Here is a 27,746-nt window from a genome sequence, read left to right on the forward strand (position 1 = left end):
GTGTTCAGGTAAGTTTCTTTTGTGCTTGACTCTTAGAAATTTTGCATAATGTATAGAAAAAACATTCTCACTTTTCTTCTTTGACCTATTCACCTCCCCTAAATGTATAAATTCAAGGGAAGGGAGAAAATAAAAAAAGGATTGTCTACTGACAAGAGGAATTGGGCTCAAACTTCAGCTTTGAGAATTAATGTTATATTGGGGAAAATATTTTAATTTACAAATTCTAAAGTCCAGGCCAGCATGGGCATAGTGGATAGAGGAAAATTTAGTTCATTAAGCCGCAGGAAGATGCATCTACCTTTCACTAGTCTGAGTGACTTAGGTGGCTGATTAAAAGCTAGTGTCAGAAACTGCCCCAAATGGATAAAATGTATCCTTTGGGGGGCTTCCCTGGTGGCGCAGTGGTTGAGGGTCCGCCTGCTGATGCAGGGGACACGGGTTCGTGCCCCGGTCCGGGAAGATCCCACATGCTGCGGAGCGGCTGGGCCCGTGAACCATGGCCGCTGAGCCTGCGCGTCCGGAGCCTGTGCTCTGCAACGGGAGAGGCCTCAGCGGTGAGAGGCCCGCGTACCGCAAAAAAAAAAAAAAAAAAAAAATGTATCCTTTGGACACAAATATCTCTTACTACAAAATAGGTCCAAAAGACCAGAAATATAGAAAGGCCTTTTAGCAAGACGATTTGTGTAATAAATAGAAAGGAGTTACCAGAGGTTTAGCAGCGTAAGAATGATAGCAAGCCCAGCTTCGGATAAATCTGCCTGACTGTGGGATGGACCCATGCACAGTCCAGCAGGTGGGATGACTTTGCCTCTTCTCATGCTGCTGTAACACCAGTGTTCAAAACTCAATGAGCCTTCGCAGGTGTACCATGTGGAAAGTGCTATCAGTAAATATTCTTTGGCCAGTGTCTGCACTTGCAAATACTGCATGATTACACACAAACGCACACACCCGTGCACCATCTGTAGCATAAATATATCTGGATGCATCACCCAAAGACCATTAGTCTGTGTGCTAGCACCTAAATGATCACGCTCCTTCCTGTGTCTCTTTTCTCAATTGGGATAAGGGAGCAAAAATGGCAGAGGTCTCTCCTCCAAGGTGACTTCTCACAGAAGGAGGTTAGACACAGGGAGAGAAGCCAGAGGACCTTCTTCCCTCCCTGACGCTAATCACCCACCTCCCAAAGGCCCCCTCTCCTCCTCCATCTTCCACACTGACTCTGGGGAGGCTGATAGAAGCAGACCACATCCAGCTTTCAATTTCTACTTTCAATTCCGTTGTCTTTATTGGCATGACATGGTATACAAGTGTTGCCAAAATTAATACAACTAGTAGTGTTGGTGTCTGTTTCCCATAACTTCGTATTTCTGCGACAGGGACAATGTTGACTACCTGTAAGCCTGTCCTGCTTCTTTATTCTTTCAGCCAAGAAATGTGCAGGTATGTCCTTCTTTCTTGTTTTTTATTAGTTTTGAGGAGGAAAATGTAATTTCTAACTTCGCTGTGAGCAGGGCTGATGAAGAGCCCCAGGTTTACAACTCAGCAGTGCCATGGTCGAAAGCATGGGCTCCCTGTCAGCCTGCCTTCAAATCCAGGCTCTGCCACTTTTTAGGAGGCAATTTGCTTAACTTCACTCAGTCTCTGGTTTTTGTTTGTGTAACTGTTGTACTTTTTGAATTTTGTAACGTGAGCATACCTTACTTATTCAGAAAGAAATAAAAATCTTAAAAAAAAAAACAATGAAGCCAAACAGGTGTGACACACAGGACATACCAACAGAGGAACACCTGGAGGAGTTGTTTCGATCATATCATAGTAATGAGGTTTGAGATGATGAGATCCTACACTTGAGAGTGAGAGGAGAGTGGATGGGTTGATCGGAAAACACAGCCCAGACTCTGAGGACTGAGCCTGGGTTTCGCTGTGGCAGCTGGTTGACATCTGTTTCAGGAAGCAGGTCTTCCCATCGGGCTTCTCCCTCCCAGATTCGCCTGCCTCACTGTGTGCCCTTTATTCCCCCGCCCTTTCCACTTTCCACCCACCTTCATAACTTCTTTGATAAATTCCAAAGCAGAACTTCTGAACTTCAGAAGCTTCCTGATCTTTACATTCTCCATTTCACTAGAGACTTGCCAGTGTATGTTCTATGATTCCAATATATTTGAAGGGTTTTCTGGGCCATAATTCTTTACATTCTCCATCTCAACAGAGACTTTCCAATGTATGTTGTATGATTACAGTACATATGAAAGGGTCATAATAATTTTTTGGTCATAATTCCTCTTTTCTGTTATAGTGGAGCCCAACCCTTTGCCCCTTCTAGCCTCAGGAATTCGGTAGGTTGTTTGCACAGAAGGTGGTACTACCTCCTCTCATTCCTGGGTCCACACCCCATGACTTTCCAGCTCTTCCCATGAGGTACTGGAGTCTATTTCCTGATGCTTCGAGTCTGGGCTGGCCTTGTGACTTGCTTTGGCCAATGGAATGTGGCAGAAGTGACCTTGTGAGACCCCTGAAGCTTCTGCTCAACCCCTCTTGGAATGCTGCTCTGAGCGCACCATGTGGAAGAGAACCCAGATGCCCCACCTGCCAGACATGTGGTAGGGGCCATCTTAGACGAGGGATGAGCTGCTGGGTGTCCAAAACAGCATGAATGACCCTGGCCAGCCCAGCCCACATTGCTGAAACCCAGAAGCACGAACAAATCAACAGCGTTTGTTTTAAGCAACTAAGTTTTGGGTGGTATGTTGTGCAGAATAGAAAACTGAGGCAAGGATTCTGATTAAATGTAGTGTTAGGACATTCCCTCTTGTTTATCATCAGCTGTAGCTGTGAATTCACACACTGGCAGAAGCAGTCACAATTAAGGGAGGAAATAGCAGGTGAGCAGGTAGGAACCCTGGGCCTGTACCTGCTGGAGCTCTTTCTTCCCAGAAATAGCAGGATGATTGCCAGTAGCAGTTTTCCTGTACATTTAATTTTTCACTTAGCAATTATAGAGAGAGCAGAGATCACAAAATTTCATTCCTATCTTTTATTGGTGGTAAATATCAAGACTAGAGTGCATGATTCTCCTCAATTCTAGATCATTTCTGTGAATATTCAGGAATATAAGCACCATAGACAAGGTTTTCTTGTCTGCAAAGTCTGGACATGCCATCGTGAATTAGAAGAGAAGGGAGGTGAATTGCTGTTATAACTGGTAGACGCAAAAGGCACCTGGAAGAGGGAGGCGGCAAAGCAGGAGTGGACCTGCACTGAGCTGGTGTCCCACCCAATGACCCCTAAGTCTAGAACCAAACACAGCTCCCCAGGATTTGATTTGGGCTTATTGTAGAGCAGGGCACAGACACTTAAACATCCATAGAGGGAACTATTTACATGAAAAGGGACAATCCATTGGGTGAACAATGAGAAGTGGTGAAACCTGGTGAGTAGAAAGCATGTGCAGCGTTTCAAGGGGACAGTTGCACTCTGCTCTGTTAATTTTTTGGAATGAAAGTCCAGTGTTGCCAGGATCTCCAATTTTTCAAGAGGAGCTAAAAATTTGGATTATTACATGAAGTCACTAAAGTTTCAAATGCTAATTGGCAATTTTAGAAGAATGTAAAATCCTCCACACAAATCATGTCTATAAGAGCCTAGTGTGTAACCTCTGACAAATACAGTCAGAAATGATATTCACTATATTCAGCAGCTGGTAGATTCACCATGTTTAACAGCTGGTGTGTCCACTACGGCCACAGTGCTAAGCCCATGTTTGTTTGACCGGATGTTAACCTTTAGTTGCTGGATTATGGAGAGTTGGGGAGGATATAGGGACAGGGGCTGAGTAGCTGGGGCCATCGGGTGGTTATCAGGGGGGGTTCCAGGGGCAATGGCTATTTTGTAACCAGTGCGGAATTATTTCAGTATCTTAACAAAGGGTAGTGTCTACTGGTGTGTATCAGATGATTATCAGCTCTGTAACAAAGAGAGTGAATTCACAGTATCCGACATTTTTTTCTGGTATTTTATTTTCAGTTTTATTATTAAAAGCAAAAAGATTAATGTAGACTCTTGCTGTTGAATATTATAGCAGTTCTTGCTTTTATTCTCAAATGGCTCCTCTAGTGCCCAGCAATCGTCTCCACAGCAACTACTTCTGTTTTATAAATCTTAGATGTGAAGAGGTGGGAAGGAAGCAAGAGTAACGGCAAAATCTTTACAAGCCAAGGTTTTCTTTTAAACATGAAAAAGTTTGTAATAAAAGCTGAGATCCTTTGCTTTCCGATTTATAGCCATACCTTCAGTGCCAGAGTGCTGGTTATAACCTAGACAAATGAAATTTATAGCTCAATCAATAAAATATTTATTGAATATCTACTGTGCATCCAGCACTTTTCTAGGTACTGTCAGGGATTCAAAAGAAAAACCAAGCTCTAAAAGACCGTCACAATTTCATGGGGAAATAAAAGAGATACCACAGTAGTTGATATGCAATAGTTGAATCAGTACAAAAAGGAGAGTGTGTTGATCAGAGTGGAGCTGCGTGTTGAGGGATGATGTTGGGGAGCTGAGGAAAGCAGAGAAATTTGAATTCTAAGCTGATAAAGCTTATCTTCTGCTTCTACATACCAGGGTGTTTAACTTAAACCAGTTGCCTCCCCTTCTTTAGACACGACCAGGGCTATTGCCATCATGCTTCACAGTGATTGTTAGAAGCCCAAGTTTCTTAGATCGTTCTCCACCATCCCAGTCTAAATACTGCTGAGTATATGACCGAACCACTTGATTTCCATCCCACACCAACATCCCACACCTTGCCGCACACTTGGGTTGTTGCGCCTTCTGTGAACAGAGTAAGTCAGCAGCAATCGCCGCTGACAAGCCTCAGCCTCTTTCCTGGACATTGCCTTCCTGATGTAACTAGAACTGAAATTAGCTGCCCCCCTGAGGACATTGTTTTCCGTGGAGTGTCGTCAAGTAAAGTTCCCCCACACGCCCTCACACCATGTGCCTGGACCAGCAGGTGTTTATGCCCTCCTCGCTCTTCATTTACTTTTTAAAGTTTTTTTTATCTTCTCTGCTTATTAGGACAAAACAAAAACAATTAAACCAAAACCACAGGTCTTTTGAAAATCAGACCCTACCATATTGCCCCTCCGTTTTGCTGTGAGCACAGATTTACAGACTATACCTACGAATGCATTAAAACTGGACCACTGTCCTCTTCTCCTCTGTGACTTCTGTTATCATTCTGGTCAATTTCAAATTCCAGGGAGAGGATTCCCCTACACAATGACCTTGTAGCTTTGCAACCTCCTCAAGGGCAGTGATCTTTCCCTCCACATCACAATCATCTACTCTGTGGATCTATTCCAGATTTTGTTACCACTCTGAATCTTGCATTTCTGAACTCAGTGTTAGGCATCTGACTTCTAACTTCCATCTCTTATACTTCTAGCTTCCTTTCTGAAGTATTTCCACTCCAGCAAACTTTCAAACTTATAAGGACATACAGTCTGTTGACTATTGAATTTATTCTCCTTACTCTTCCTTACCTTTCCTCGCTCATAAAAAATTTGTACACTAATGTTAAAAGAAAATTCAGAGAGCTTTACTTGATATGAATATTTTATTGAGCGAGAAAGAAACGGTTCACGAGCAGGGATATTTCAAACCTGAAACTGGTAGGAAACTCAGAGGCATGACGCTACAGGATGGCTTATAAAGTGAAAATGAGGAAGCTGTTTAACATTTAAAATGATTGGTTATTACAGTGGGAATTTCCAGATGGCAGGGGATTGGTTTAAATTGATTATCTCATGTTATTTAAAAAGGTGACAAGTTTCATTTATGATTATCAGAGTGTGTACAAGAAATAATTTTTGCTTATGTTCATGAACTAAACTCAGTTTTGCTTACTGGTTTTGTCTGCCTGGGGAATCTTCAAATCTGGTCTCTATTTTCTATTATTTTAATATTTATCCTCTATCCTATTTAAAATATGAAACTCTTCTTTGATCTCATTCCTACTACCTCTATCCCCCCTGAAGTAACCATAATGCTGTTTTTTAATATTTAAATCATTTCATGAATATATTTTCACTTTTAATACATATGCATGCATCCCTAAAGATATGTAGAATTATCTAGCATGTTTTTAGATTTTATAAGAATTGTATTATACTATATATATTTTATCAATTGCGTTTGTTGCTTAAAATTATGTTTGCTACATTCACTTGTGTTGGTACATGGAATCCAATTCTGCCATTTTCATTTGTTGTTCCATATTATCTTATGGAATAAATATGCCACAATTTATTCATTTATTCTTCTATTAATGGACGTTATGTTGTCTGTTGATATTATGAAGGTCGTTCTTTTGTATTACAAACAATGCTGATCATATAGGTTCTCTTTTTTCCGTATTGTGGTACACTATTTAATCTCCTGTTTAACTATTATGGAACTCTCAGAATAAACCCAATTTGGCTACTGTCCTTAGCCCATTTGGGCTGCTATCACAGAATACCATAGACTGGGTGGCTGATAAACAACAAACATTTATTTCTTACAGTTCTAGAAGTTGGAAGTCCAAGATAAAGGTGCTGGCAGATTCAGTGTGTGGTGAGGACTCTGGTTCTTAGATGGCCATCTTCTCACTCTGTCCTCATATGGTGGAAGGGGCAAGGGAGCTCTCTGCAGTCGCTGTTACAGACACTAATCTCATTCACGAGGGCTTTGCCCTTATAACCTAATCACCTCCCAAAGCCCCATCTCCAAATGCCATCACATTGGGGATTAGGTTTCAATATATGAATTTTGCAGAGGACACAAACATCTAGTCAATAACAGATATATTGAATTCTTTTTTAAAAAGTATATCTTATTTGCTAAAATGTTTTTATCCATGTTCATAAATGAGATCACCTATGGATTTTCCTTTTCCTCACATATGTCCTTTTATCATATATGTATGAGAAATTAGACTTACCATCCTGATAGAGTGAGTTAGGAGTGTTTCTTTTTCATTCCCTGGAAGAGTTTGTACAGATTGGAATTCCCTATAACTTGAATGTTTGCTAGATATTGCCAGTAAAAAGTCTTGGTATGGTATGTTTTTATACATAGATTTTTAATTGCTTATTCAGACTATTTGATATTGTAGGCCTTTTTAGATTTTCAATTTTTATTTGGAGTTAGCTTTTACAAGTTATGTTTTCCTAGAAAATAACGTACTTCCTCTTAGTTTTCAAAATTACTATCCTGAGGTTGTTTTAGCATTCTTTATTATTTTATCAGTCTCTGATTTATCTGTAGTTATATAGCTCTTTTTATTCCAAATAGGTATGTATTTATGGCTTCTCTCTTTTTTTTCTCACCTTAACCCTTCTCAAAGGTTTAGAATTTTTTCAACTTTTCCAAAGAACATGCTTTTGGTTTTATTGATCTTCTCTATGACTGTTTCCAATTTCATTTACTTTCACTCACCTTTATGGCTTTATCCGTTCTATGTTCTTAGTGTTTATTTACCTTTTCTCTGTTGTAATACCTCATTCATTTTGAAACATTCTTCTAAGTACTATCATAGCTGTTACTCAGAAGTTTTGCTAGATTGTATTTTTGTCATTGATGAGTTCTAAGCATTTCGCTTATGATTCTTTGAGCCATGAATTATTTAGAAGTGTGTTTTTAATTTCCAGATCTACTTATTGTTTCAGTAGTTTTGTAACAGATGTCTGCCTCAATTGTATTGTGTATGAATGCTATGATATTAATTATACAAAATTTTTTAAACTTATTTTATGGTATACTCTATAGTCATTTTTTTTCTAAATGTTCCACATGTGGTTGCAAAGAATGCATGTCCTCTAATGGGGTGCAGTGTTTTATATATCCATAGCACAAACTTATTAAATCTCAGCATTACTGAGTCTAAGTCTGTTTGATTTGTTCATTACTGAGAAGACTATAAAAATTTCCCAAATTATGTAATATTAATTTTTCCTTGTAATTGTATAAATATTAATATAATATAAATTTTGAAGTTGTGTTAATTGATGCTTATACATTTCAAATCATGTTCCCTTTTTCCAGCTTTACTGAGATATTACTGGCATATAACATACGTAAGTTTAAGGTGTACAGTGTGATTATTTGATACACATACATATTGGGAAATGATTGCCACGATGAAGTTATTAACACCAGTATTCCCTCACATAATTATCTTTTTTGTGTGTGTAGTGATAAGATTTAAGATCTATTACTCTCTTCACAACTTTCCGGTATATAATACAGTATTGTTAATTAGAACCACCATACTGTACATTAGATCCCCACAACTTATTCACCTTATAGCTGAAAGTTTATGCCCTTTAAAAAAACATCTCCCTGTTTCCCACATTCCCCAGCCCCTGGCAACCACTGTTCCTACTCTCTGTAAGTTTGACTTTTTAGATTTCACAGTGGCTGTACCAGTTTACACCCCCACCAACAGCACATAAGTATTCTTTTTTTCGCCACATCCTCACCAACGCTTGCTATCTCTTGTCTTTTTTTTTTTTTTTTGCGGTACGTGGGCCTCTCACCGTTGTGGCCTCTCCCGTTGCAGAGCACAGGCTCCGGACGCGCAGGTTCAGCGGCCGTGGCTCACGGGCCCAGCCGCTCCGCGGCATGTGGGATCTTCCCGGACCGGGGCATGAACCCGTGTCTCCTGCATCAGCAGGCGGACTCTCAATCACTGCGCCACCAGGGAAGCCCCTCTTGTCTTTTTGATGATGGCCATTCTAACAGGTGTGAGGTGATATCTCATTGTGGTTTTGATTTGCATTTCCCTCATGATTAGTGATGTTGAGTGTCTTTTCAGGTACCCGTTGGTCATGTACTTGTATGACCGTATTCGAGTCCTTTGCACTATTCAGCCTATCCAGATTCTCAGTGGATCATCTGATGGTGTCTGCAGGCAGACTTGCTGTTAGAGCCCTTGGGCAGGCAGACCTGTTTCCTGGGTCAACAGATGGGCAGGGCTGGTGCTTGGGTACATGGGGATCAGCCTGGTGCCTGGGGCACCAGGGTTCACGGGGGCCAACCAGGTGCTAAGGACCACAGGGCTGTGCCCAGCATCTGGTTCTAAGGGAGCCGGAGCAGTACTGTGACCTACTGGGAGCCTGGTTTTCCTGGAGGCTTAGGTCACAGGAGCCAGCTGGCCTGATGCTAGGGTGAGACTGGCCCTTGAGCCATGGGAGTTGGCCTATAAGCTGGGGCCTTGGGGACTGGCCTGGAGGTTGGGTCTGTAAGGGGGCCAATCTGGCACTAGGGCACGCCAGGAGCCTGGGTTTATGGGAGCCCGGCCCTGCAGGAGCCACCTGGGGCTGTGGGAATCAGCCGAGTGCTGGACAGGCCAGCACTGGGGTCTGTGGTGAAGTCAGAGGAAGAGAGACCTTCACTCTCCTCCCATGGGGAGGGCTGCATGGGGGAGGGGTGTAGGGGGTAACTGAGTCTATCTTTTCTATCCTCCTCAATGTCTCTTTTCTTATTTTTGTGCCTCACCCAGGTGCTGCGATTCCTCACCTGGAATCCTTAGCTTGTGTGAAGGTATTTTCGTACATGGATAGATGTTCAAATTTATGTTTCTGGGAGGGGACAGGCACCAGAAATTCCTATATCATCATTTTTCTGACATCATTCCCTATACCTTCATTTTCATCTCTGGCTATATAATGTTTATCCAAAATAAAAAGCTGAAAGGCTGGAAAGCTTATGAAGAGACTTCCTTGTATGTGATGCTGTGGAGCTTCGGATCCATTCCTATTAGTGATGGAAAGGTTTCAAGTGGATGAGAGCCACGTGGGGCAAGGTTCGTGGACAGGGGCAGAGCTTCCAGGCCCTCTCTGTGCCCACTCTCCTGGCACCTCCACACGTCCACCAACTCGGAAGCTCCCATAATGTGTCCTTTGTGTCACTTATCACTATGACAGTTCCCTCTCTGTATAGAAGGATAAAGGCCTTTAAACAACAAGCCTATTCAATCTGATATTAATATTGCTGTATCGTCTTTATTTTTGTTAATGTTTTCTGGTTTATAGTTTTTATACTTCATTTTTAGTTATTCTGCATCCTTATATTTTAGGAGTGCCTATGCTAAAGGATGCAAGTAGAGCCTGCCTGCCTTCTTTCCTTCCTTTTTTCCTCCCTCCCTTTCTTCTCCCTTCATCACTGTACTTAAATGGGAGTTTACTCCTTTCATAGTTCTTTAAATTACTGACATATACACATTTTGTATCTCTTCTATGATTTTTTTTTCTTCTCCCACCTTCTTTTGAATTGATCTTTTCCTTTTTAATTTGAAATGTTATCTATACTCAGATTCTATTTCTATTTTACTAGTGCTTATTTCTAAACTTTTAATCCTCATAGCTAATAAATCCTAAAATATATCAACATCTGACCAACATAAGAACATCCATATTCTTTAATATATCATGTCTCAACTTACTGTTATATTTCCCAGTATTTTAGATTCACTATTTGTACCCTCCACATTAGACACTGTTATTATTAATGTAATATTATTATATTATATTAATATTATTATAGTATATTGATATCATTATTCTTTTATACATCTGATGTTAGTTTAGATGCACCTCTGTTTCTCAGTTTCTTTTCTTGTCATTTACTTCTGCATCTCAGACTTCTTTGGAGTCACTTCCTTTTCACTAAAATACATTATTTAAATTTTCATTTTGTGGTGTTCACTTGTTTGCAACAAGCTTTCAGTTTTTCTGAAAATGTCTCTATATTAGTTTTATTCTAAAATATGGTTTACTGGCTATATAGAATTCTGTGTTGACAGTTACTTTTACTCAGCTTTTGAAAATATTGTTTTGCTTTCTGACATCCATCATTAGCGTTGAGAGGTTTGTTATTAGTCTAATTGTCATTCTTTTGGGGATAATCTGTCTTTTTTCTCTGGCTGCTTTTAAGATATTCACTTTGGTTCTCTGAGATATTATACCGTAGGTTAAGGTGGAGCCCACTTTGGATTAATTGAATATTCCAAGTCTGAAAATATATATACAGAAATATATACATGCATATATCTATAAATCAATTCTGGAAAAGTCTTAGCCACTAACTCTTTGGATATTGCCTCTTCTTATTTTTCTTAATCACTAATGCTTTCCTTTCTTTCTGAAGCTCCAGTTACACAAACGTTAGGCTTTCTCGTTTGTCATAGATGTTACCCTAGTGCTTCTTGGTATCCCAGGATGGTCCCTCCCACATTGGCTCTGGGCTTGGCTGTGCGACTTCCTTTGCTTAGTGAGATATTAGCAAATGTGACACGAGAAGGCTTGATAACACACTTGCACTTTAGATCTGGCTCTGCTAAAACACTACCACTACCATGTGAGGAAGCTGATCTAGCCTCCTTGAGGGTGAAGATCTTATGAAGAGAGATATCCAGCTATCCCAGCTGTCCCAGCCAAGTCTAATCAACACTTGAGTTCAATGCAGGTACGTGAGGTAAGTCCAGGTGGAACCAGACACAGAAAGTAACATATAACTGATATCTCATTTAATCTTCCATGTCTCCTAACTTCATTCATAGTTTCCATTCTATTGTCCCTCTGTTTCTTTAGGAGTGACTTTCTTCAGTTCTATTTTCTAATTTACTTAGTTTTTTCCTTCTACTGGGTTTAACTGCTCTTTACCTCATCAACAGAGTTTTAAATTTCTATTATTATATACTTAATTTCTAAGTATCTTTTTTCAAATCTGACTGGGTTTTTGCTTAGCACTGGGTTTCTTTCTCATGGTTTTGATTCTGCATTTTATTTTTTAAACCTTTTAATATAATTTCTTTAAAACATCAAAAGAAATAAAATATGAAATCGGCTTTCATTATCTGAAAGTCCTAGGAGCCCAACTCTGTTCTTTGATTTTCCTTCTGTAGCTCAGCTGTGGTGTCTTGTTTCCGCTTGTGTTTATAATCTTGTATTTTTAGGGTCTTGTTTGCTTAAAAATTCTATGCTGTCTGGGTTGATGGCACATGGGTATTGTCCAGAGGAGACTTTCTTTGTCCTGTTCCAGCATCCTGAGTTGTTGTGGCCCAGGACCACTTTTATTAAATTCATGGCTTAACATTTACTACCCTGGACAAATATTGTAAATTCAAATCCCAACCCTTGTGAACAGAACTGTGATTAAAATTGTCCAGGAGATTATTTTTTTAATCCAGATTCCAGATCAAGTTTGATAAATTTTATTGTAATCTTTCTGGAAAACTACTATTTTTGTAAGTCACAATTTGAGGCAGGTTTGGGTATGTATCTAATACCCAAACCTTGTGTCCATTAAAACCTGCATATCAGATGGAGAAATAAGTCTAGATCAGCAGAACTTCTGCAGCTGCTTCACCCTAGTTTTTCAGTTTCCATTTTGCTTTGAAGCTCTGAGGATTTCTGTTAATATTTGGTGAGTTCTGCCATGTAGTTGAGAGGATGTTTGCTATATTTCATCAAACATTTCCAAGTTCTTTTTTTAAACTGAGGATTTCAGAGTATAGAGAACACCAGACTAGAAATAGAACTAGAAATAGAACTCCCATTTCCTCTTCGCTACTTCCACTTACTAACTCCTCTTTAACAAAAACAATGGTTAATTCTCTATGCCATCTTAATTGACCTCTTATCTGCATTTGATGCATTTGGTGACGTAGCCCTTAAAATATTTTTCTACCTTGGACTCTGAGGCTCCACATCTCCCTGTTTTTCTCTCTATCTCACTGATTTCCTTCTTCTGTCTTTCTGCAGGAACCACCTCCTAGGTCGGGCTTCCAAGTTTGGGAATGTCCCAGGGGCTGGTCCTCAGCCCTCTCTCCTACGGCTTCACATGCCCTTTGTGCAATGACTTACTCCTGAGTGTGTATCTTTAGTTCCCAATACCTTTTCATGTTAAGATGCACTTATTCAGCTCAATATTTCACTTCAGGTGTGATAGGCTGAAAAATCCACCCGCCCTGCCAAATATCTATATCCTAATTCCTGGAACCTCTGAATGTGACCTTATTTAGAAAAAGAGCCTTTGCAGATGTGATTAAGTTAAGGATCTTGAGGTGGGGAAATGATTCTGGATTATCCAGGTAGAACCTAAATGTAATAATACATATTCTTATAAGAGTGAGAAAAAAAATGACGCATAGAAGAGAAAACACATAGGCGAGGAGAAGGCGCAGTGACCGTGCTGCTAAGTGATGCCGGCAGCCACTAAAGGCAGCAATGGCGAGGAATAGTGGTACCTGAGCCTCCAAAAAAAGTGTGGGCCTGCTGACACGAGGGATTTGGCCCAGTAGAACTGAATTCGGACTTCTGGCCTCCAGAACTGTGAGAGAATAAGTTTCTGTTGTTTTAAACCACCAAGTTGGTGGTAATTTGGGAAACTAATGCTCGTGTCTAATAGGCAACTTCTGACCTAAAGCTGAACTCCTTATTTTCTCCCCCAACTCTGCTCTGACTTCTCTTCATGACGATCATTTCCATTTTCAACATATAAACTAAAACTGATCCATGATATTTCTTTTTTCTCCCTTTCCTCATCCAGTTCGACAACATACTCAGTCGACAATACCTTCAAAATATAATCTAGATGTTTTCTCATCTTTTCCGCCTCCACTGCAAGCCATCACTACCTCTCACCGACAGCAGTCTCCTTCCTATACGATCTCCAAACTCCCATTTTACTAATAGATGCCAAACTTCATAGACGCCAAACTGATCTCTAAAAAATGTACATCGGATCTATATCTCCCTTACTTAAAATGCCCTCATGACTTCCTTTGCCATTAGCTTAAAATCCAAATTCCTTATAAGAACTAGTATGACCTACTCCCCGACTATCTCCCCAACGGGTCCCCTCCCTCACTATGTCTGTCCTTCCAGCACAGTCTCAGCCTTTGCATTGTTCTTCCCTCTCCCTGGAACACTCTGCTTTGAGATGTTTCATGTTAGTGTCTTCTCATTATCCAGATTAAACATCACCTCCTCAGAGAGGCCACCACTCGCTATATCTATGTCTATATCTTTATCTGTATCTATTTCTATCTTTTCCTCTATCTCTATAATTTCCATCTCCCTATTTACTTATTTTCTTTCTCTCTCTTTTTCTTTTTTGCTTTCTTGCTTGCTTTATTTTCTTTCTTTCCTTCTTCCTTCCTTTCTTCCTTCCTTTCTTTCTCTTTCTTTCTTCTTTCTTTCTTTCTTTTTCTCTCTCTCTCTTCCTTCCTTTCTCCTTCCCTCCTTCCTTCCTTCTTTCTATCTGTCCACACTCATCATTCTATCTAGAGCTAAGCTTATCAAATAGAACCTCCTGTGATAATGGAAGTGTTGTTCTGTGCTGTTTGATATAACAGCACTAGCTCTATGTGGCTATAGCACTTGAAGTATATAGTATGACTGAGGAACTGATATTTTTAAAATTTAATTTTAATCATTTTAAATTCAAAGAGCTACGTATGGCTGTGGCTCTCTTATTAGTCAGCACAAATCTAGAGCAAACCTCGCTCCCATCCTTACTCCACACAGTAACTATATATCTCATTGCCTTTTAAAATTGTATTTCTTAGCACTCTTCACTATCTGAAGTTATCTTATTTATTCATTGTTCACGTGTATTTTCTATCTCCCTCTTACTTGCTATGAAGTAAGAGCCATGAGAGCAGGGACCTCATCTGTTTTATTCACCAGTTTTCCCAGTGCTGAATTTAGGACTCACAATTACTGCTGAAGTCATGTTGGGAGGCTCCAGCAACACTGAAGTGGATATTTCACTTTGCCACCAACCAACATGTGACCACAGATATTACTACTGGCTAACATTTAATGACTACTTTCTACATGTCAGATTTTGAGCTAAGCAATGAACTTAAATTGTTACCTAAGTATGTAATAAATCTATGAAGTGTTATCTCTACTTTACAGATGAGGAAATTAAAATTTAAAGAGGTTCAGAAATTTGAAACCCAAACCAAGGTCTACTTGAAACTTAAGTTTTAATTTATTACCACTTTGCAATGTTGCTTCTGTCTCTGACTTCCCTGGAGGTGCAGTGCTTAAGAATCTGCCTGCCAATGCAGGAGACACGGGTTTGAGCCCTGGTCTGGGAAAATCCCACATGCCGCGGAGCAACTAAGCCCGTGCGCCACAACTACTGAGCCCATGTGCAACAACTACGGAAGCCCAGGCACCAAGATCCCGTGCTCCGCAACAAGAGAGGCCACTGCAGTGAGAAGCCCGCGCACCACATCAAAGAGTAGCCCCTGCTCTCTGCAACTAGAGAAAGCCCACGCACAGCAACGAAGACCCAACACAGCCAAAAATAAATAAATAAATAAGTAAATTTGTTAAAAAAAAATAAATAAGCACTGTAATTAAAAGGCAGAGTTTGTCAAACTGTGAGAACTAATATGGTGCCTACAAGAAAAATATTTAAAAAGAAATATTGCTTCTGTCTCTTCAGGAAACATCTGCAAATTGAGGGAGTTTTGCTTAGACGATCGTCTACTTTCCTTTAGCTTGAATATTCTGTAACTCTGTACTTGGAACATAATATTTGTACAGGGGTCAACAAACTACAACCTGCAGGCTAAATCCATCCTGCTTCCTGTTTTTGTAAATTAAGTTTTCTGGGACACAGTTATGCTCATTTCTTCCCATATTGTCTATGGCTACTTTCATACTACAATGGCTGAGTTGAGTAGCTGTGATAGAAATTTTTGGTCTACAGAGCCTAAAATATTTATTATCTGGCCCTTTTCAGAAAAAGTTTCCTTACTCCTCTTATAGAAGTTTATAATTGTCAACTCTATATGTCCTTGATTCATAAGTGAATTCAAATGATAGTATAGTACTTTAAAGAAAACACATTTTTAAAACTACTTGGTGACAAGTTTCAGGATATTGATTAATTTTATTTATTTATTTTCCAGCTTCATTGAGATATAATTGACACCATTGTGTAAGTTTAGGTGGACAATGTGTTGATTTGATACACTTACATAATGCAAAATGATTACCACCATAGCATTAGCTAACACCCGTATCACATTATTACCATTTATTTTTGTGGTGAGAACGTCTAAGATCAACTCTCTTAGTAATTAACTTTCCTGTATATTTTCCATAATTTTTAAAGCAATATATATTAATTTACATATAATTTTAAAAGCAACACACTTACTCTAGAAAATTTTTAAACAACATAACTATAAAAACATCGTTATGGGCTTCCCTGGTGGCACAGTGGTTGAGAGTCCGCCTGCCGATGCAGGGGACACGGGTTTGTGCCCGGGTCCGGGAAGATCCCACATGCCGTGGAGCGGCTGGGCCCGTGAGCCATGGCCGCTGAGCCTGCGCGTCCGGAGCCTGTGCTCCGCAGCGGGAGAGGCCAAAACGGTGAGAGGCCCGCGTACCGCAAAAAAAAAAAAAAAAAAAATCGTTATCTCTCTACCATTTAGAGGTAACCTCTATTTCGTGTTCTTATATTTCCTTTTAGACCTTTTATTTTTACAGTTAAGATCATACTCTTCTGTGTGTTTACAAGGACAATTTTGAGGGGACAGTCTCTGAATGAAAGTGGTGACTTATATAAGAAATTTAATCTCTATTTTCAAGAGGTTTTAGCAAACTGTGGCAGACTTCACCTGATCCACAGGCGGTCACTATGGTCTCATCATTGTTTTATCTCCTCCTAGAGATTTCCATCGAAAAATATATGAGAGAACAATAGGCGTTAATATCTGGAGTGCCCGGGAGGTCAAGTGAGAATGGACCCTTTCGTGTTGCTCTATTTCATTTGATCCTGAAATCACAATGACCACACTATTGTATTTGCTTTGCTGGAGTAAGAAGTATACAAAATAAAATGTTGTATTTTATATTTGGCAGTAAATTTTGTGAGAGGAAGCTCTTTACTAAGAAATTTTATCACTTATAAATTTCCTACCAGAGACATTAGAGCCTAGTGTTCAAAGTAAAGGTTATGGGACAGGTTCAGATTCTGCCTCTGCTAGTTTCTAGCCAATATATGCTTCAGTTTCTTCATCTGCAAAATGCACGTAATTATGGGACTAAATTCCTAGGGCTACTGTGAAGATTCAGTGAGTTAAAATATATAAACTTACTTAGACGATTACTGACATGTAGTAAATATGCTTAACATAGCTATTTATTACTGAAATGAGAACATCACATTTTGGGAGAGAAAGAATAAATTAATTTTACCTTTGTTACTGGCTTAATTTGAAGTCACTTTCTGAACATGAAAATACTCATCTAATCTATGGCAGTGCTGGCTCAATACGGTACATGGACTGAATCCATTGTGGATTGTTTTCAAATCGAAGCAGTATGCAATTGGGGAAAGCCTTGCATACTCTTTATATTATTTTCCTAAGGACTTTAGTTAAATTGGCCCTCCTTTTTCATCCTTGCAGAATCTTCAGGAAAACATCCTTTTTTAGCAAACTAAAAGGAGGCACCATTCTTTCCTTCTTCCTTTGTGACTAACTTGCATTTTACTTGTGTCCAATAAGACAGAGCCAGACAGACAGCATGACCCAGAGCCACATTTTTGTTTTACGATAGTGTGAGCTTGAACCAGCTTCTCGATCTTTCTGAGCATCAGTTTTCTCAACTCTGAATTGAGCAGGCTAATAATTATTCTCTCTAAATTACAGAGGTATTGTGAGGACCACATGAGATAATGTGAAAGCTAAAAATACAGTATTATACCAATATATATTTATAGCAACATTGTTACAATTCCCATCCTTCTTCTACCCTTCTTCTACATGCATTTGTAATTCTAGAAGGACCATCGGTTTATCAACATAGTCTCACAGGGCTACAGTGACTAATGAACAGACTGGTTTATTGCCCTTGTCAACCATGGTACAGTTGCCCGTGATCAGCTCTTCCAGTCTACTGATGCCAAAGTGACACTCAGTGAGCAGTGCTACTCAGCAGAGCAGCAAGAATGCAGCTCTTCAGTGTGAACCACAGGAAAGCGTATATGGAGAAAATGGGTGTTTTTCTAGGAATGTAAGGGAACAACATCTGGAAAAATGATGACAAATGTGCTTTTCCCACTGAGCTTAAATTTTTATCGTGATAAACCAAAACTGGATTCTGTTAAATATTTAACTATCTCTTTGGTGACTATCTCGGTCTCTTGGAGTGGCAGAGAGGATACAGAACAAAAAACCTTCCAGAAAATTGGCCTCTTTATGGCTACCTCCTATGCCTGTGCCCAGGCAACAGACTGTGCAGGGTTGGTTCAGTCAGGAAGGCCATTAGACAGCATGATCTTAGGAGACTCTGAAATTTGGTTTCTCTTGCCCAAGATATAATTTCTGCCTGTAAAATTAGAGCTTATGTGAATTTTGCAATCTCTTAGTAGAATTTTAGATCTCTCTGAAATAGTCAAATGTTCTGCCCACCCTCATTCATTCATTGACTATATACATATAGCAAGTATACTGGATGCAGGCATTGGGGCAGGTATTGAAAATGTACAAAAACCCTGCTCTCTGTGAGTTTATACTATGGAGTATAGTACTTGTATCCTGCCTATTCCCAAAAGAATTTTGAGTAGTGTATACAATTAAAACTAAAGCCAAGAAAAGAAACAGAATTAAAAATAAAAATGAAAGAGAGCCTGTATAAGAAAAACGCAGCAGTAAACTTTACCTGCCCCCGACAGTGAGCTAATCACTATTCTTTAGAAATGGATTGGGCTGAAATACGTCAGCTCCTAAAGAAAAAAAGATACACTTCATGCTACATAGTCAAATACTCCAATGAACTACTCTGCCCCACCACTGCCATACACGTTTTTCTGGAAAGGCAAGTGTTTCTCTGATTAAACTTAGGCCATTGTAATCCTTGTTTTATTACAGAAACATTGTTCAAATAGGCAAATGTGGTACTGAACTTTTTACAAGGAGAAGGGTATATATGAATCTAACCCAGTCAAGGTGTTTTTGTTTGTTTTTTGTAGAGGCCTGAAATAATTATAGCTCAGCTACTTCTTAGGGATAAACTAAGGTTAAATCTAGACAAATTAATGCATAAATGCTGCACTGTTTGGACAGATTCTCTTAACAAATGAGATTCATTCCCTCTTTCATTTATCAAATATACAATTGACCCTTGAACAACATCGGAGTTAAGAGTGTCAACCCTCTGCACAGTTGAAAATTTGAGTATAATTTATAGCCAGCCCTCCATGGTTCCTCGGTGTCTGTGGATTCAACCAACCACAGATCATGTAGTACTCTAGTATCTACTACTGAAAAAAATCTGGGTGTAAGTGAACCCAGGCACTTCAAACCCATGTTATTCAAGGGCCAATTATGTATAATATAGTATTTCCTTTTGTAACTTAATCAGAGCCTTTGCTGGTTCCAGCATGCAGTGTATTTAAGATCCCTACACAGGCGTTTTGGGAATCAAAGACTGAGTGTGTGCTGACGAATCCTGCAAATAACATCAAATATGGAAAACAAAAATCTAACAGGCAGATTAGAACTTGAAGGCAAGAAAACTCTTCCATTTAAAAGATAGTTCAAATAAAATTTATGTCTACTCCAAGGATGTCATAGATGTAGAGTTAATCAAGTAACTAGTCTGACAAGTGCTGGAACCACTCACTGGGATAGAAGCTAAATTATTCAGGTGGCAAGAAATCTTTTCATGGGAACTTGAACGATGCTAAGAAATTGCTCACATAAAGTGACTACACAAACTGTACTTACTGAGTCTCAACTGATGAAATCTCTAGAATTCATAATCCATAGACTGTATAATTAATAATGGTAGGTAACATTTACTGTGGATTTACTAAGTGACAGAAATAGTGCTAAGTGATTTACACAAGCAATCTACTCTCTGTTGTTGTAGAAACTGTTAGCTCTAAATCTCCCACTACGGGAACTTCTGCTCCAGAATGTGAGTTTTCACCACTTACAAGAACAAGTCAAATTTAGTCCTTGTTCCACAAATATTTATTGAGTACTTCCTATACATGAGGCATTGTGCCAGCTGTTAAGGATGCAAGAGTCTATGCTCTTAGCAAATGTAAACTTAAATTGTTTCATCTAAAATATTTGACGTGTCCAGCTGTAATTATCAGCAGGGCCTGAGTGGTGTACCAAGGGAAACCCACCTGCAGTTGTTTGAATATTTAGCTGTTGTAAGTAAAGCTCATAATCTCTTAAATAAAATATGGTCTATTCTCCTACTTTGACATATATACTTTCCTAATGCTCTGGAAGGATAGGATCTTCATTAGAATTCTTGGGCTCCTTGGAATTCGGTGCTGGAACATAGAGTTGAGGAAAAGTCATGCTTGTGACTTAGCGCCTAGCTGAGGTGCTTAGCGCCTAGCTGCGGTACCTCTCTTCCCATCTCTGGTTCATCCCACATCAAGAGGTGCCTCACGTGCACACATGCGCGTTCACACATCTGCACACAGCCTCCCCATGTCTGTCCCTTAGGCATAAAGGTGATCACATGTGTAGTGTGGTCCGTCCTCAGTGGAACAGACTCTGAGTTTCATAGAGTCCTGGAAGCAGACTTGGGGCTATTGGGCAGGGAATTCTGAGATCCCTGGTACCCAAGCATGACCTATAAGGAGAGAGGCTTGGGCTCCCAGCATCTGTGTTGTGTTAGTACCATGAACCCCGACTCTGAGGGGTGAGGCACAACCAGAAGAGGGCCAAGAGGGTGTCCTCTATACTGTGGGAGTGGGAAGAAGGCAAGGGTAGGGGGGCCGGTTATCTAGGTCTAAGGGTGGAAACTGCTGCAAGCAAAGAGAGGTTAACCATGGAGCAGCGCCGCTCACAAGCTGCGTGGTCCGTCCAGCTGGAGCTCACTCCCTGGCTCCACCCACAATGACGTGCAAAATCGTGAGAGAATAACTAGAATTTTCTAGAGTAGGCAAAAGACCCACTCAACTCATATTCTTCACTTAAGACCCTCACTTACCTACTCTGCAAGTGCTAGGTATGCACATACACTCCAACCCCCCAAACAAGGAAAAGACTAATGTTCAAAGGCCAAGTTATATAGCTTTGTTTCCCTTGTAACTAATATTTCTACTCCTGTGTCACTCCGTCTCCTTCTTTTATTTATAAATGCCCCCAACTCCTAAAGGATATGTGTTTGTATATTTTCCAAGATAACTTCCTGATGTTCTAAAAGAGAATATCTCTTTGATATTGTTTAGGAAATGGATGGTTGGAAGACCTTTTCCAATTTATTCTTAACATGTAAATTTTTTTTTTTTTTTTTTGCGGTACGCGGGCCTCTCACTGTTGTGGCCTCTCCCGTTGCGGAGCACAGGCTTCCGGACGCGCAGGCTCAGCGGCCATGGCTCACGGGCCCAGCTGCTCCGCGGCATCTGGGATCTTCCCAGACCGGGGCACGAACCCGTGTCCCCCGCATTGGCAGGCGGACTCTCAACCACTGCGCCACCAGGGAAGCCCACGTAAAATTTTTTTGAAGAATAGTCTCCCCAATGCAAATGTGACTGTTCTCCCATTTTCCATACACTCTTTAATTTTCTTTTGGCACCATAATAAGTTTTGTAAACTAAGTTGGAATAAAACATTCCCTGAGCATGGATTGATAATCATTAATAATAATTTTTTATTTTGCAACTTTTTGTGAGACTATAAAATATATATGTAAACAGAAACTAACATAATATGTGTCAAGTAATTGGCACAATTAAAGGATTGCTATTACTATTTTTCAATATTATTTTAACTCTTCAGTAATGAATGTCAGGAAACTCTAGTCAGATTTTTAAAATTCAGGTCAATAAACCACAGACTTTCCAGCTTAAGCAGTAAATAATCTTTTAAACTCATTTTATAATTGATGTTAATTTAAAAATAATTCTACTCTTACATCATGCTTATACTGCTGAATTCTATTCAGCATCTAGCTTTTGTCCTTGTAATGCTCCGTCAGTCAGTCCTTTTGGATCATGAATTAACAAGTCTCCAAAATAAAGTGACAGGTTAATTAAATTATGCAAGGAAAATGGTTTTCAATTCCATACCTCAACAGAGAGAAGAGGGACATTGAAAATTTATGATTACATCAAGTCTTCTCTGCGTTTTCCATCATTCTCTAATAATAACTCGAGGCCAGTGACAGAGCAATCACTCTGAACTTTTAAGGATATAAATATCATCAAATCTGCCCTGGTTAAGTCATATAAGCTCCATCAGTGAAAGTGTTACTAGCAAAAACTTCCCTATGAAAACTCTAAGGTTAGGAAATATTTTCACAAGAGTTTATCGCATTAGAGATGTCACTTTCTTAATTTGCACCACACGACACATCTAATGGAACAGTCTTGGCAAGTGTGTAGCTATATGTTCATACCCACTTGAAACACATGCCTTGGGAACAAACTATATTGGTAAGTAGAGATTTTTTGTACTATTTACCTCTTCTATTATTTTGATCATTGTCAAGAATACTATGTTCTCTGTGAGAAGAACTAGGGTAATCAAATTATAGCACCAGATGTAGTAATCATGTTACCCTAGTATATTTTAATATGCATTTCAGATTCCTGAGAGTATTATTTGAAAACAAAAGCAAAATTCATGGAGGAAGAATGTAATTGTTGAAATATAGTAGTTGTGAAAATAACCACTTGTCCAACAGCCCCAGGTTCTAAAAAAGCCATTTAATGCCTGACAATCCACGCGCCTAGGGTAGATTTAACGTACTTGGCTCTTTTCTCCTCTTTTTCTTTGTTTTTCATCAGCAGGGGGTCTATACTCATGAAATAATCATGTGTCAGTCATAAGCAACATTGTGAAATTAAGCAACCTTTTCTCCGATATCTCAAAAATGTTTCCTTTCCGTGACTTTTCCCCCTTAAAGATGTATCTCTCTTTATTCCTCCCTGACAATTCCTTTTGTTCTAGGAGAAAACAGTTACTCTTCCAAGCATATTGCAGACTCTGAAAGGACCACAGGGAGAAAATGTTTTCCATAAAGGAAATAATGCATGTAGAATTTCAGACCTTATTGATAAGGAGTTAGGAGAACATTTCTGGGGAAATGATGGCTTTTCAGGAGCTGACTTGGGAAGTTGGGAGACAGGCAATGTCCAGGGCTCAGTGATGACATATTAGACCCAGGTCTATGTCTGTCTTTCACCATGATATACCCGTCCACTTGCACAACACGTGCACCCTCAATCAAAGCTTGTGTGAACGAATGTAAGGTGGACACATTCAGCCAGGTGGTAAGTCTTTTTTTTTTTTTTTTGGTAGGTCTATTTTTAAAGGATTCCACCTCTGGCTGTGCTCTCTTCAGTCATGGATATAAAAGTGCCCCTCAGTAGGTGTTCCAGAAGTCTACCATGGAGAAGCAACGTATGACCCAGGGCACAGATAGAAATGATTGGGAGTTGAGGTCCATTCCCACTATTGTTTCATCCACTAACTTCTGAGGCAGGTTTGAGTCATTCCAGTGACTCTTTGGCCATCTGAAAATTATCTTCACTTTTCTTTCTTCTCATCTTCTTTCTTTGTACTTCCCCCAGAAGGAGGCTCTTAGGTGTTTCCAATATATTTGCTAAGTCCTGAGAATGAAAAACACCTCATTCCCCAAGTTGAGTATAAATGCTCTACTTTGTAAAATATTGCTCACTTCTTCCCTTTCTTATTGAAGAAGTTATTCATACTGATAAGCGGATTGAAATAGGTCATTATTTAGATATCTATCTTATCTCTTAAAAGATATTCCATTACAATTACTTTGCAATTTCACTTCAATATAGACTCCAATAAGCATCCAATCTGAGATGCTTTTGCAAGTAATAATGTCGTTTTTTTGTGTGTTTACTTCTATATATAGTGATATTCCTTCTTGATTGATATAGGTTAAAATTTTTAATGTTTTTTGGTTGCAGAAGTTTACAGGTGCATTGCTAATGAGTCTTCTTAACATGTGAACTACTTGTAGGCTTCTCCTCAGGGTAATTAAGTTAATTATACAAAAATTTTAGAACAAATTTCTCACCTGTATATGGATATAGTATTCTATAGTAACTTTCTACAAGCTTTAAAGAGACCTGGAATTGTTTTTCTCAGACAATTTCCTGTATAAGCATAGTTGATTTTGAGGAAGAGGAGTAATTATGTTATGGGATTATTTCAAATGAATGGCAAGAATGTCTTGGAGTACTGTGGATTGTGTCTCATTCATTTTTGCATTTTAGGAAATTCCAGCGCATACTAGATACTCAACGTAGAACTGAATGGAACATTTTAAAGTTTCCGTATCCACACCCACTAAAATGGTTAAAATTCCAAAAATCTAATAATATTAAGTGTTGGCAACTGGAATTTATACACACTATTGGTAGACATGTAAAATGATATGATCAATTTGGAAAATGTTTGACAGAATTTTACTAAAGCTAAGCATACCTCTGCAATGAATCAGCAATTCCACTCTTAGGTATATATACAATAGACATGGGTACATACATGCAACAAAAGTCACATACAAAAATGCTGATAGCAGCACTAGTCATCATCACTGCAAAATGGGAGCAGCCCAGATGTCTATCAACAGTAGAACGAATAAATAAATTATGGTATGTATCACAAAATGGATGCAATTCAGTGATGAAAATAGACAAAATGCTTCTTTACGCAACAACATGATTGGATCGCTCTCTCTCTCACACACACACAAGCATACACATATGCTGTTGAACAAAAGAAATGACACAAACCAACCCCATTTCTATAAAGTTCAAAAACAAGTGTAATTAGCCTATACTGTTAGAAATCAGTTGAGTGGATGGTTACCTTTGGGGAAGCAGAGGAGGATTTCTGAAATGCCTTAAAGTTCTATTGTTCTATTTCTCATTCTGAGTAATGGTTACATAGGTGTGTTCTACTTGTGATATTTCATCAACCTGTCCATAGGAAAAATGTACTGTGTTTTCCTTTACTCTCACAGTATTACCATATTCACAATGTTTTTGACACAAGGTTTTGGATTTTTCACACCAAGCAATTCTGAAACTAACTGCCTGGAGTTAGCGACAGACTCCACAGGTTAAGGGCTCAGTCTCCCAAGACTCTCCCACTTCAGACATCACTCACAAGTGACGGGTCCCCCAAGTTACCCACAACTTCTATCCTATTTGATTACAACTCAGGTTCCCCTGACCCCCTTTTTTGGATTCAATTATTTGCTAGAACAGCTCACAGAACTAAGGAAACACATTTACCAGTTTATTATATAATAAAGGATATGCTAAAGGGTGCAAATGAACAACCAGATACATAAGGTGGAGTCTGTCCAGGTCTTGAGTGCAAGAGCTTATAGTCCCTTGGAGTTGAGGGGCACCACCCTCCCAGCATGAAGATGTGTTCACAAACTCTGAAGCTCTTCAAACCTCCTATTTTGGGGATTCTTTAAAGTCTTCATCACATAGGCATGATTGATTATTAACTCAATCTTTTATCCCCTCTTCCTTTTCTGGAGGATGGTGGTGGAGCTGAAAATTCCAACTTCTAGTCATGGGTTGGTCTTTCTGGTGACCAGTTCCCATCTAGGAGCCCACCAAGAGTTGTCTTTTAGAACAGAAGACACTCCTATCACCCAGGAAATTCCAAGGGACTTAGGAGTTCTTGTGTCAGGAACTAGAGTCAAGGAACAAATGTTAAAACAAAAGATGTTCCTAGTGCTCTTATCACTTCAGAAATTACATGGGTCTTAGGAGCTCCATGCCAGGAACCAGGGACAGATGTATATAAAATTATTTCACAATGTATAATTTCCATATAGTGTACTTTTCTGTGAAATGCCTACTTATTTTTGCTAAATCTAGGTATTAGATTTTTATCTTGTACCCAGAAGCAGTTGGCCCTAGGAGAATTAGAGGAATGATGATTGAATATTTAGATATGGTGCCAGCTTGGAAATAATGTCTGTGAGCTTATGGTGTTGAAGTACAGAATACAATCCAAGCTTGTTGGGATGACATACAATACCAGTTGACTTGATTCTCACTTATTTCTAACCCTATTTCTTGTCTTTCTCATATATATACCATTTTCCAGCCACATTAAATCTCTTGTAGTTTTATAATACATGCTGCTTTTTCTTACCTCCATATGCTGTAAATAATACAGTGTTTCAACTGATTAATATGGTGTTCTCCACATGGAGAAATCTTACCTTCATAACAAAGCTTAATTATCAGGTACTCTGGGAAGGCGTCCCTCATTTACTTTTATGATTGTATGTGTGTATATGTATAAATATATAAAATTCACATATATATGAAAAAAACTTTAAGAATACTTTTAGTTCGTATTTAAGCCAGCTCAACAAGCCAAACCAAGTACATTCTGTCTATATTGGCAATTATTTTATCCAACTATTGCTAACTTTCAAAATTTTCAAAATGAATTTTTCACAACTATTCAAATAGTTCAAATGATTCTATTAAGCTGCCAGATGTAAGTTGACATTTGCATTCTTATGCACATTTTAAAAATTCAGTTGACAGAGTAATTTTGAATGACCCTGAACATCTTACACTGGATAAAGTCCAGATGGTCATTCATATCCTATGGAATGAAACATGTACAGAAAATTCATTTGTCAGACTGAATAGCGAGAAGATTCATCTCAGTTACAAAAGTCAGACTTATCTAATATTTCAAACGAAATTATTTTCTTTTATCTTAGGACATGTAAATCAATTCAGATTATACTCATCAGAGATTTAATGCCCAAGGCTCCATTAAAAAATATATGAGAATAATTAACTGGGATATCAAATATTTATTTGTATATTAATGGACATGTCTAATTATTGACAGTATTTATAAAGTTTAAAGTATGAATATTTGCCTTCAATTTTGTGAAAAACCAGATATCCCATCCTACATAATTCCTTGCCATCCAGTTTAAAGTCACCACAGCAATATGTCAACAATTAGTTGTGTGTATTCAAACCACCTTCCTATGTGAGGGGAATCCTTCTTGATGTGGATCTTGGTGGAAAGAAATGTCCTGCTTCCCAACATGATGCCAAAGAGAGTCAGTGGTTTTATCCTGTGCCCAGAAGCAGCTGGCCTTAGAAAAATGAGAGAAAGGATGACTGACAACTTAGTTATGGTGCCTGCCAGGTTGACGGCAATGCCAGGAAAGATTGTGGGGCAGAACTGTAGGATATGATAGATGCTCTGAACCAGCAAACAATTATGGCTAGTTACTTTCATGTCAGAACACATGCATTCAGATAAAAAAAGATCTACTCACAAAACGTTTGCTTCCCATTCCTGTAAGCCTCAATTTGCAAGTCTGGGGTGTTGGGGTTTTAAATGCCCAAGGAAGGACAGCTTCTCACAGTGGATACAATTGTTCCTCAGAATTGAAATGAGAAAGTTTTGCAGGGGCTTTCCTCAGGAAGTGGACTCTGAGATGTAGATTAGCATACAGATTTATCAGAGCGCTCTAGTGTTCAGCACCTGTGGAAGGAAAGAGATGCGGAAGCAGGACTTGGTAGAGGATGAAGTCAAGCTGTGTTGTGATCTCAAGGAATTTCAGCCGACCCTATGGGTAGCTAATGTGGGTTGATCCTTTAGAACTCTTCTGAATTGGGTAAGAGGCCCAAGCCTTTACACTCCT

This window comes from Globicephala melas, chromosome 14 (assembly GCF_963455315.2).
Source record: "Globicephala melas chromosome 14, mGloMel1.2, whole genome shotgun sequence".
Lineage (NCBI taxonomy): Eukaryota > Metazoa > Chordata > Mammalia > Artiodactyla > Delphinidae > Globicephala > Globicephala melas.